Genomic DNA, 13,147 nt, shown 5'->3' with positions numbered 1-13,147 from the left:
TGATTTGTTGTTGCTTCTATTTGATCAAGCACTGATTCTTTTGCTGCCTGATCTATTTTGATGTTGCTGATATTAACATAAGTGGATTTTCATGGAAATCAAAAGACACACAACTGTGCATGATCAGAATACCATCCCACTGAGTTCCAGGAATGATCAGAGATAACAAAACAAGCAAACTGTTTGCAGACTTGACAGAGGTGAGCCTATTCCCATTTTCCTTTGCCTCTCTTTTTTGTGATGAGGAATAAGTTCTTAAAAGCAAGAAAAGCACTTAGGATTCAAAAGGCAGGGACTACTTCTGAAGACAGATATTTAATATGCATCTAAATTCAAGCCTAGTATCCTTAGATGTGCTTCTTCATAATAAATCATTTCACCTGACCAATAACATCCATCCATTTTAAAAGTAAACATTTCCAGTATAAACTATTAGCTTTTTATAGAAGAAAAAACTGCCAAGCTGATGCCTATACATCAAATCACACCCAAAACACCTGTAAAGCAACATCAAACACAAGTAGCCTACCTTATCAGCTTTCAGTAAACAAAACATATCGTTGCTCACAGTTAATCTCCATTGAACAATATTAAAGTGGAAATGATTCACAAAGAGCTTGGAAGAAGGCAGGGGGGTGGAACTAGATGATCTTAAGGTCCTTTCCAACCCTAACTATTCTATGATTCTAAGAAGGCAGCGCTGATGGAGCATTCTCACACAAGCTAAATTACAGCAACATACTGAACTCCTTTTCTAGACAATGTATTTTACACATAAAATCTTTCTCTAACAGCTGGAAAAAAACTAAAGCCAATGTAATGATGCCTTAGTAGATAATAAAACAAGAAGATAAAGATGTAAAAGGTTAAACTGAAACAACCGAGTTTGCTAACTAAAATTCTTTTTTCAAGTTCCGGAAAGCAAAGACTGTGGACACACCCCATGTATAACTGATAAAGGAAATATTACCTGGTTGTAAAATAAAGGCTGAATTGCTGAAGACGATTCATTTGTTTGATATCTGAAGTTCCTATTTTTTTAAAGGAAGACCATTCATGCAAAAAATTCTTTGTTTAAGCTGTTCTGCTTTTCTTGCTCGCCCTCATATCCAGATGTAAAGGAAGTGCTGCACTTACCAGGAAGGAAGTTTTAACCAAGTTGATTATACATATGATTGCTCATTTTAAAAAAAGTAAGAATGGTTTTCCTGTTACAACAGTAAAAAAACACTGACAGTCCTCCAGTTTGATTTTAATACACGTGTAGAAGACATGCTTAAAGCCTTCTAAAAGTAGCTAAGAATAATCCCGGCAATAAATTTAATGAATCAAAATAAAACATTTTAAAACCATGTATTTTGGAGAGCCTAAACACTTTATAAAAGAGTAAACAGGAATACCAGGAAAAAAGACAACCGAGTTTGCAATGTTTCCTTATTTTTATTTCCATGGTGATAGTCCTTTGAGGACTTCCAACTTAAATTCATTAGAGTTTTTTAAGCCAGTCTCCACACAGACGTCACATGGAGATGGTATCTGCCAAGGGTCTTGCATGGTCGCCTCAGCAATAGAACTGCATGGCAATCTTCCTCATAGTATTTTTAACTCATCCATTCATAATTACAAACACACGGTCAAATCCACTAGACATTATGACATAAAATTCAGGAAGCATTTAAACCATGGACTTCCAACCCTAATTCTTGTGGTTAACTACAATCTGAAGAGCTGTTCCTTTACTAAATAAAAAAAAAAAAAAATCCCCACAGGAAAATGATTTGGGAAAACCCATACAAATCAGAAAGACAAGACAGAAAAACCTCTAATTGTATCCTTATTCATTATGACACTTGCAGTGAAATACTGATCATCTGAACAGCAATACCCAGCATACGTCCTACAGCAGTACATATCCCACAAATATGCTGACTCTTGAGAAGGACAAGTCTCTTACCTGCCTCCAACGTGCCACTCACAACCTCTGAAATAAACACTTTGAAGAGGTTAAAAAAGAAAATACCCTCCACCACAGACACAGTCCTTCTTTCTCAGAGCACCTTTTCGCTTGGCAGCTAGGATTGATTTCTCTTCATGGGTTCTTTTTCTCAGGAAGTGATTTTAGGGGAAACACATTCTGTCCTATCTCCCTCTGCCTTTTAGAACCAGTGTTTGAAATGTCAAAGGGAAGTGGCAAAGTTGCCCTGAACATTTTGTTGCTGTCATGAAATCTACACATGTTGGCCAAGACATCTCCAATACTCATCCTCCACACATTCGTTAGCCACAGTCTCCGTGGCACCTCAGCACTACACACTGCTTTCCTCTCCAGTCTGAAAAAAGCACTCAGTGGCTGGCAAACTTGAGCATCAGTAACCTCAACAGCAATCTCCAGGATGACGGAGGAGAAGGAAGCAGCTGGTTTCATGTAAAAAGGAAAAGGAGCTGGATATATAGGAAAAGGAGTGATGCTAAAGGGGGAAAACGTGTTTTGCAAAGCCTGTGTTTCGAAATCCCTGACTGTGGAGAGTTTGACTTAGCAATGCTTTTGCGGAGTCTATCTTATGAAGTATAATTTCTAAAACATGTAATGTAGTCTTGTATTTTTCTTCATTTAAACATAAGCAACTAGCAGTAAGGGTGTTTTCATGCCAACTGGCTACATAGGTTTTTTGCAAATATTTCTCAGTCGTGCTGATCCTGTTAAGTAAACCTGGACTTGTACCAGTTTCATTGCGTTTTCCCAAAGCTAAGACAGCATGCTGGTTTATAAAATGTCCTCATCTTGTCGTCATGTGCTATGGACTTACAGATTAACTTTTCAAACACATACACACACAAATATTCCATCTCTGCTAAGCTATTCTAGAACTATTCCATTGATCTAGACAATCCAAGGCAGCATCTTTACCTCAGGCAGCAGAGAAGTACCCTGCACATTGCTCGGTGAATGCAGCTGTTTGACACTGTGATCCACTTAAAAAGACAGGTAGAGCAATATTGTGAAAGGTTCTGACATCCCCCCCCCTTCCCTAACTGCATCAGATATAATGCAAAGTGCATGACACTTGTGTAGCTGCCCACACAAGACTGTCTCTTCTCCCACATTCATTTGGGCTCTGACCTGTCATGTCTAGTTCAGTCCAGTCCAATCTACATTTCCAGTTCAGCTCTGACCCCTTTACATCAGCTTCAGAAGACAGCTCTTGAAGCAATGATTGTCTCTAATCTGTCTCTGCAATGACAACCACAAGTGTCCCATTCTTAGGATGACACCAAATTGTCTCTATTTTCTTTTAATCCATGTGTAGGCATGGCGAAACCATATTTCCTTATGCATATGCATCAGAAAACTTTGACTTTATAACAGAAAATTTTTGAAAATCGCTTCTTTAGGCACCCTTTGTCGTGCCTAAGCATTACATTGTTGACATTTCTATACGCCTACTGCAATAACACCAAAAAAAATTATCTCTTTTTTTAAGTCTAATTCTAATCAGCCTCATCAACCCTGAATTTCCCTGTATTAGAACTGCCAGAGGTCCACAAATCCTGATGGTGGCAATGGAGCAGGAGGAGGTGTGCCTGTAAAAGGTAGCTAAGACAATCAAACAGGTTTGCCTTTGTCTCCAGTCATGTTCCTATCTCATCACTCAGGTCAGCAAACAAAAAATTTGGTTAATTTTCAGCTGGATCAGTTCCTTGATCTGAGTCATCACTTGCAGAAGTGGTAGGACAGGGATGGGAACTGAAGGGAAGGGAATGGAGCCAGCATAGTTTAGGCTGAAACATAATTCACAGCAGGATTAGGAGATAAATTCATGAGAAAACTTATTAAATTATTTGAAAACACTGGCTGAAAGGTGCTTTAAAAAGACAATGTGGTATTACCATGAATTACTTAGTATATTCTGCTACATAATATCACAATATTTGTCAAACTTCATTGCTTTATTAGGACTGTGTGAAGAGTTTTACCAGTTACTCATTCTTCACTGGCTATTCTCATGCTAATTCTATATTAGTTCCTGCTTCTGGTTTAATCCACCATGGGAAAACCTCATTTTAAAATGATTCTTTGCACTTTAGTGTGAACTTCCCAGACAACATAACCTGCAAGAAAGCAGCCACTTTCTACATGAGTTAAGAATTGCCTCATGCAAATGTAACAATGCTGCATTTACGTTCACAGTTTCAGATAAAGTTAACTTGTAAAATGAATACAACCAACAAAAAAAACAACAAACAAAACTACCATGACACAATCTGAAGTTTTCCAAGCAGCACGCCACATCTACTTGCTAACATTGTTCTATAGTTAGAGATGGCTTTGCATTTGCTGGATAGGAGTACCATACATCTTTCCTGCATCTACAGTCATCCAGTACTGAACTATGCAGGCAAGATACAGCACCAATGTGTTAAGCATGAACACAACAACAAACAACATTCTGCCCAGTTCTTTTGTCAAACCTTTAGCAACTAACTACCAGCTCTCATGGGAATGAAATCAGTGCAGGTTCTCATTAGCAATTAAACTTCACATGCAATATAGTCACATTCTTCATCTAAAAGTATACTAATCAGCAGATACAGCTCAACATCTCAGTCAAGAGATGCTGACTGCTATTATGGCTGTAATATTTCAGGATGCACTTGCCTTCACTACAGACCTTTGCATATTTTGATTTCTACACCAGGTATCTACCTTGGAGTGCTTCTGTAACAAGCAGTAACTTCTAGCTGGTTCTGACAATTTAGGTAAGAATTCCAGCAAAGTTGTGGCTAACCAAAGTTATACAAGTGATGGGTGATCTACCTTCAAACCGACCCTTCATGGAGTTTGAAAACAGAGATTGCAGCTGCAGCTTGTGCAGGGACACAGTCACTACTTGGGTACTACCTGTCCTCTCAACTTGTGCCGTTCTCTAATAGTGACTGTAATGGCGTGGCCGAACCTTACAATAACAACCAACTCCAGAATGCCCTCAGCTGTTACTCCAGACGATTTGTGGTGGGGGAAGCTTTTATGGTCTACATGTACCTGACAGTCACAAGAAGTTTGTTGGATGAGGAAATACAGCTATTCATTGTTTAAAAGCTGTGTTGGAGCAGAGCTGAGTCACAGATCTTAAGACCAGAGGGAATTGCTATCACTGTCTCGTGTGATCCTTCACTTTGCATTGTTTCATTCAACATTCTTAAGTTTCCTGCGCAGGTTTCGCATCAAACCTGTAACTCGTGCTGGGTCTGGGATGTGAGCTGGGACCGAGGCCGAGAGGAGCGACGGACGGGCAGCAGCCGTGGGGCTCAGCACTGCTGACCCCGGCCACCACACGCCCGGCGGGAAGGGGGCTCTGGCCTCTGGCTTCGCCTGCGCCAAACCCTGCAGACGCGCCGCGGGCCGGGGCTGCCGTCCGCACCCGGACTACGGCCGGGCCCCGGTGCCGCGCCCGGCGACCCGAGATGGCGGCCGGGGCCGCACCACCCCGCAGCGCCCAAGGGAGCAGCAGCGGAGCAGTCGCCGCGCGAGGGCGAACCTCGCCGCGCTCAGCGCAGCAGGGCAGCCGGGGCCCGGCCGGGCGGGTCTGCCCACCGCCACCGCGGGGAGCCGGGACCCGCCACCGCGGGGCCGGCGCCTCCGCCGCCACCTGCGAGCCCGGGCCTCGGGCAGGGTCCGCCGGCGATCCCCGCCGGGCCCCTGGACGAAGCTACTCACCGCAGCGGCGCGGCCGCGGCCCCGGCTCCAGCTCTGGACAGGTGTTTCCCTCAGCAGGAAGCGGAGCGGGCTGGGGGCCGGAGGGGAGGCTCCATGGCCGGCGGTAGGCAGCTCCGGAGCCGCCGCCAATCACACGCCGGGCAAAAAGGGAACCGGCTGTGGGGCCTCCCCGCCCCGCTCGGCCGCCGCCGCCCGGCCCCGCCGCGGCCCCGGGGCGCCCGGCCACTGCCCCCGCCGCTGCGGCCAGCCCTCCTTGCGGCCCGCCGAGGCGGGCGCCGGCGCCACACCGCTTCCCCCGAGCGAGGCGGGGGCCCGGTGAGGGGGCCGGCGCTGGGCCGGTACGCTCCCCGGGTGCGCGAAGCGCCGTCCCCGGCCTTGCCGCCTGGAGGCAGCGGGCAGCCCCGCTGCGGGCCGGCACCCGCTGGTCCGGTATGGCCACATCAACCAGAGTAGGGCTATATCGGCTACTGCGGTAGAGCACCGCGTCCAAGTGTCAGCACAGCCTGCAAAATCTCCCTGGAAGCATCTTCAAGAGGTGTTCACTGCAAGAGACCCCAATGGCGGCCGTGCCCGTTGCTGAGAGGTCACCACCTCGGCAGTGCCAGCAGCCAGAGGAAGGGCTGCCCAGCCAGGCCATGGCGGGTGGTGGTGACTGCACGACCAGCCCCATGCACTAAGGCGAGAACAAAGCTGGTCTGTCTAAGCTGTCCTCAAACAACCCTGGAGACAGCAGGCTGCTCTAGCGCACAGTGGCCTTCTCCTTCAGAAAGATTTTCATGTTGTCTGATCAAATGTCTGCTTCTACAGGCTGAGCCTCTTACTTGTCTTTTTTCTGCAGCTACATTTTGTTCGAAGGTGCTGTTTTCATTTTTTTCCTACTGTTTTCCCATCTGGGCAGTCCTGCTCTCTCCTCTTAGGTCATGTTCCTTAGACCTCCTTTGATTTCTGTATCTCACCTCCAGGTTCTTGCCAAATGGACCACACTGGTTTTGGAAGGCACTGTACAAAACTGGTCATAGTAGTACTCCAGCTTGGGCTTTGCCAAGGCTGCCCACAGCAGGAGGATTAATTCATCAGCCTTACGGTGCCAGGGCTCCAAATGCAGTTCAGGCACAACCATTCACATCATCCAATTCAAACAAACAACTCCCCCTCACCACTCTTTCCTCACCCTGGCTGCTGGCTATTTGGCTCTGAATGGAGCTGAGTGTTTGTATCTCTGCAGATCTTTTTCGGAATGAACAGCAAAAGTCTTTCCATTATTATGCTGAGACCTTTTCTGACCCTGATCTTGCAATGACATTCACAGGTGAACTCTTGTACAGTGCAGAGCCTGCACGCTCACTCTGAAAGCCATGCTGACATAAGGTTACATCTTCAGGGAATGCTTTACAAGACCATAAGCTGCCTCGAAGACTATAAAAATGAATTGGATTTTTCTAAGGAACACATTATTAACTTCCATAGAAAGAAAATATCAGAAGAAAGTAACAAGTGTGTTACACATACAAGTGCTAGTATAGTAAATTGGATAATTGTCATTATAGCAGTAGGGTGCTTTTGAGTTAAAAAATCATTTGCATGACAACATTAAGAATCACAATACCAGCCTGAAGCAGAAAGTAATTGAGCAACTATTGTATAGACGTGGAGTTTCAAAATGAATATACATACACCAAACTGTGGGTATAAGAAATCGTAACTCTGGACTGGCCTCAAGTTGCCCTTTTTACAAAGATGAAAGCAAAGTAAAAACCTTAAACAACCTTCACGTGATGTGTCTGCAGCATAGGGGAAACACAGTGAAGACTCACTCACTCCATGCTTGGTTTTGCTTGATATAATGAGTAATACCGGCCAAGAAGTTCAGCTTTGCCCAGCATGAGTATTACTGAATGCTTTAAAAGAGATTTAAAAACCTTATCAAAATAGAAAGCCTTTTTTTGTTGTTGTTGGCTGGATCCCCAGATGCATCACTTCAGGAACACAAGTGTAGCCAGTTTGGCGACTAATCCTGTTAAAATCCATGGACTTTATTTGGAGATGCACAAACACACGGAGATTTGAGCAGCTGAATAAAAAAAAAGACTGTCATTTGTCAAAAGACAATTATAGAGGGAATAATTTACAGCCAGAGCAGATGTCACCTTTCATGTTGACTTTAGCTAGAACTGCATAGAATATTTTTTAAATAGCTGTAAGTCAGTATAATGTCATTTGCCTTGAAAGAGTAAATTACTTTGTGTATTATATTTGAGAAAATCAGGTAAACTGAAAATCGTGGTCTTTTCAGGATTTAGTAAGTTAATAAAATATCACAATTTTGCAGTTAATCTTCAGCTCCTCTATATACAGCACAATTTGCTTTATCGCCTTTTGTGGCAAATCACGTAATTCAAACTTTCCTATTGCCAAGGATGCTCTCTTTATAGGTTGCATATTCTTTGGAAATACACATTTTAACATTATTTTATTCCTGCTGTTTTCCAAATGTGAGTCAAACCCTTTCCCATAAGTTATCTGTTGGTCTTTTTTTTTCTTTTTTCAGTCAAGAACAGCCTGTACAATAAATTGAAATGCACATTTTACCATATTAAAAAAGGAACTTTAAAAGAGTCAGGAATATCATAGCTTAATGAAGGAAGGTGAAGAACACAATTTGATATTTAAATGAAGCTGATTTAATCAAAATTAGTCATGCAAAGAAGCAATCATTTTGCTAATATAATCTTGTGGCTGCAGTCAAAATGCAATTATTTCCTTTATCTTTCAGCTGTAATAAAAATATGACAAGGAATTGCTGTCATGATCTTAAATGGGAGTTTTGGAGGTTGGAAAAAATGTAAGATGGTATCTTTTGTGTCCTCTGAACAGTCAAACATCAGGTTTTATATTGTTTCATGGAGAACTGCAATAAAGAATAACAACCACATTAAATGCTGAGCAACAACTTTATATACTGACATATGTTGGAAATGGATGTAAATGTTGTCATTGACAGATGGTTCATTGCAATTTAGTAAATAGTATCTAATAGTTTGGGTTGGTTTTTATTTTCTGCATTGCCAGCAGAGAAAAAAAAAATAAATGTAGAAGCTTTATAGGTCTTGTACCAACAAAGCCAGAGCCTGCTTGCCTAATCCCAGCAATGGTTACATTGTTTTGTAATTGCTTCTTTAGGTAAAGAAAATGGAAAAAACACCAAATACCAAAATCAAACAGTGTGGGACACATTGTGCTTCCTGATGGAAGGGTAGGTAACTTTCTCCTTTCTTGCAGAATTTATAAGTCAGAATTTTCTAATTGAGTTGTAAGCATTTTATGAAGCATTCAGTGGAGGACTAAAAAAAAATTGCCAGAATCCCTTTATTTTATAGCTCTGTTCTGAAAACTGATCATGTAAATATGCAGTCAGTTGCGTTAACATCATTGCAGTTGCTTTGGCCATATGCACGATCATATGGTAACTTTGGTATCAAAAAGGGTTTTTTTCTTGCTATAACTTGACAACAAGAAGAGGAGGAGGGAGCTGGATTTTAGTTTGGCTTTTGCATTAAGTATGGTAGCTACTTGTGCAATGGGTATAAGTGATAGGTAAGTGTTGCCTGCAGACCTGTCCTCCATTCACAGGAAAAGGCAGCCCACCTCTTTTTACACTAGTTCTGGGTCATTGTTTGGAGTAGAAGGCCCTGGGGAAGTGGGAGGAGATCCAGAAGAATAAATTAAGGGTGGGCTGTTGCTGTATCCCTCTGAAGAGATGCCAACAGGCAGTTAAGACGTCTGTAAAATGTATCCTACGTGAGCTTGGGTTCCCAGGGAGAGGTGTCCAGGGGAAACTTTTAAGATCTGCTTAAGATACGGGCATGAAAGTAGCCTTGTGTCCTGATCCAGAATGATCTTTGAACCTCTGTAGGCAGAGCGGAGTCAGGAAAGCTCAAACAAAAGAGCAACACTTGCCTATTTCTACTCCCTTCTCCTCCAAGAAATACCCATTCTTCCCTTTTCTCTTACTAGGTCAGTGCTCCTGGTGATCCAAGGTTCTGCACAAAATCCCTCACTTCAAACATCTAAAACTTTCAAAACAGGAAACAGCAGGTGTTCAGAAGCATTCTGAGATACATCTGCTGAAGGATTTGTCTCACATTTTACTGATTTAGGCTCTTCCAAATAAGTATTTAAAGCACAGGGGTGGGAGTGCAAGGTGTTTCCTCCATGCTACATATGCACGCACATCATCTGAGATGTAAAACTCACATAATACCTCTTACTGGCATGAATATGTATTTTTGTCTGCACATATGTGTATGAGTTCGTCAAAGAGAAATGCACCCCTCGTGGAAGCAGAGTGTGTGTAAGCAGATCTTTAAGACCACTGGTTATTCATAAGGGATGAGGAAAGTCCTGAGTTTTTATGGCTGCTGTCAGAGGTCTCAGTATTAGGTGGTGATGCAATATTGCATCATCTTGTGGTGTTGGACTTGACAGAGGAAATGAAAAAGGTCAGAAATAGAAATGTAAAGAAAAATAGTTCACACTTCCAACAAGGTCTCTAGTCTAGTAGCATTATATTAAGTACTCCTAAATATAACATATGGATAGTCTCAGTCTCTGAAAGTTTCTGACTCCAAAAATAATTAATCTAATTTGCTGCCCAGAGACTACATTACAAGGTTTCTCTAGACAAGCTCTCTGAACTGTGTTAGTGTGTTATCTTCCTGTCCTGATATTTATTACTCCGAATCTTTGAAAATTTGCTCAGCTGCATATTGTTTGCTGGTGCTTCCTCCTGCCTGTGAGGACATGAATATATTTGCATTGCATAGGAGTTATGCAAGGGTTGACTTTTATCAGAAGATTTCTGTATTTTTGTTGTAAATGTGCAATGTAAAACGCTTTCCCTTTAAACTACCTCACTGCCTCTGTCTGGATATTGAAGTAATATATCCTTTACACACAAAAGACTTACCAGAGTTCCAGGCACCCTGCAGGTTCATTGACCTGCTGTCACAATACTCGTGAGTACTAAAAAGATATTCAAGTAGGAATATGTTTGTTCCACAGAGTTTAGTTGAATACAAAATCAGCTACAAAGAAAGCTCTTTTCCAGCCTGCTGTTTTCTGGAAACACACCCTTAACCTTCTCCAACAGCTTTAACAGAAGATCACTGCATTTGGTTGTGGTTTTTTTTTTAACTGAATAAGAGGATTTCATTCCAAAGCACTGGATTGCTTGTATGGAGACCCTGCCAGCAGGTCTCTTTCTTTCAGGGTGAGGTTGGGATTCTGTCTGAGTGCTGGGGAACCTATTGGGGTGCTGGGGTGGCTTCTGTGGCAGCACTTCATATGCAGTAGACAGTACATCATAGTGGTAACTTTGCTAAATAAACACCTATCCTTACATTGGAATATAGCGCTTCTGTCTTTACAGACAAATCAAAGCCCTTGCAGCCAGCCAAAACAACCACAATGACTAAAAAGCCAGATTCAGACCTGGAACTTTGTATATGTGCTTCCTAGAAATGAAAAGATAAGAAAAGCTGGGAACCAGTGGGATGGGAAGTGTCAACCCTTACACACAAAAGGAAGGCAGCTTTATTCTATGGATATTAGTGTTTCATCACATGGCAGTCTGGTCTGTATAGATGGTCCTCCATTGTCTATGTCTGCTAGGGATGGTTAAAGACAAACATGGGAGCATTGCCCAGATAAAACAGCTGGTATTGCCAGACTTCCTGTGTATTTTAGGATTCCCTGAGTTACCAACACAAATAATACGTTACTTAAAAAATGCACGTCCCCATATTTTTCTGCCTGCAGCGGAAAGGTAGGGTGCTCCAGCAATCTTTTGTGAAGCTTCTTTTCCATTTTACAGTACAAAGACTGAGCTGTTCAGAAGGGGAGGACATGGTAGCTAAGCCCAGCTTGGGTGAGACTATCCTGATCCCTTGTGTAAGGCAGTAATCGCTGCAAAGTGCTGGTCAGAGCCTGTGCTCCACATGCTCCCTGTGCCCAGGAAAGCTCTGCTTTATTCTCCCCTGATCTGCAATTCTGCACCCCAAAGGGAATGTAGTAATATCTGTCTGCACCGTGATTCAGCCGGTCACGCCACCTCAGGTATCATGTAGATAGGTGTGATAGAACTTTTAATGTCTCCTATTTTTGCAGTTAAAATGTGTCAGATGGCCAGATCATGCTTTCCAGAGCATGTAGGACACAGTGATCCCAAGTACTTTCTGTCAGACTGATGTACCTTCAGGCTTTATTAAGCCAGCTTGCCTGCATGCAGCTATATGGCTGAAAACAGGCAGGACATGGAGTTAGATCTCTTTACAGTTGTTCATCTGGTTGTCTACCAGCTACTGAATAGATGTGGCCCACAATAGTCATCTTTTCAACAACATTAAGACTCTCTTTGATGAATTTCAGAAGCTATGGGAACTCTTCCTAAATTCACATAATGAGGCAGACATGCAGAAGCCTTGTGTTTTATCCCATCAGGGAGCAGTTGTTCTTCTCTGGGAAGCTGATGTTCTTTCCCAGTAATGTGCCTCCAACAACAAAATGCTTTTGCTTAGATAGTGTGATTTTCTTCCTTGGACAGTGTACTAGATAGACCAAATGCTGAAGTCTTTCCAAAGTACAACAGTACCCCAAAAGTGTCTGGTAGGTTGAAAAGAGTAAGGATATAGAGATGAAGGACACATGGAAGGACACAAGGAGAGTATTTCCTTTCTGATCTAAGATGAGCTAAAATACTCCAAATGGTTCTGAGACTGTTCCTGGATTCCATTAAAGAGAATAAAATAGATGTATGGAAGGTGAATAACTGCTATGTCCAGCGGAGGACACCATAGAGGAATGATTGATGTTAGGGATGTGTAACAAACCAAAATGAATGCGTGACTTTGAAGGCAGTGTTTTGAAACTCTCTCAAGAGGTAATTCCCCTGATGGACCACAGAAGGCTACATAGCACAGATTGGTTTAGGCACAGAAGTTGCTGGTACTGGGATAGCAGGCACTGCAGGGCCTGCCCAGAGGAGTGGCTGCAGATGTGTTAGGAAGCCTGTCCTCACAAACAAGGATGGAGAGTTCTGCATCAGTGCTGCAGAGCTGGCCCTGAGGAAGGGTGATCTGCTGGCACAAGGCTACATGGTCCCTTGGGTGTCAGTACCTGTACAGACAATGTGGCTTCTGAGACTTCTGTCCCATCAAAAAGTGAAACCCAGAAGAGTGTAGTGACTCCTGTATCTCGTCAGGCTGAGCACTGGAGGTGGCAGCCACTCTCTGCTTTTCCTTAGTTTTGACTCTGTTTCAAGTAATCAGCATAGTTGTAGATGAAAGGCACCTTTGAAAATGTGTTGCTGGGAGTTCAAGATTTGAAGGTTTGCATCCAAGAAGGTGTTAATAAGGCAAAGCAGCCCAGAAGGCT

This window comes from Psittacula echo, assembly GCF_963264785.1.
Source record: "Psittacula echo genome assembly, chromosome: 1".
NCBI lineage: Eukaryota > Metazoa > Chordata > Aves > Psittaciformes > Psittacidae > Psittacula > Psittacula echo.
Note: the sequence above shows the minus strand (reverse complement) of the source record.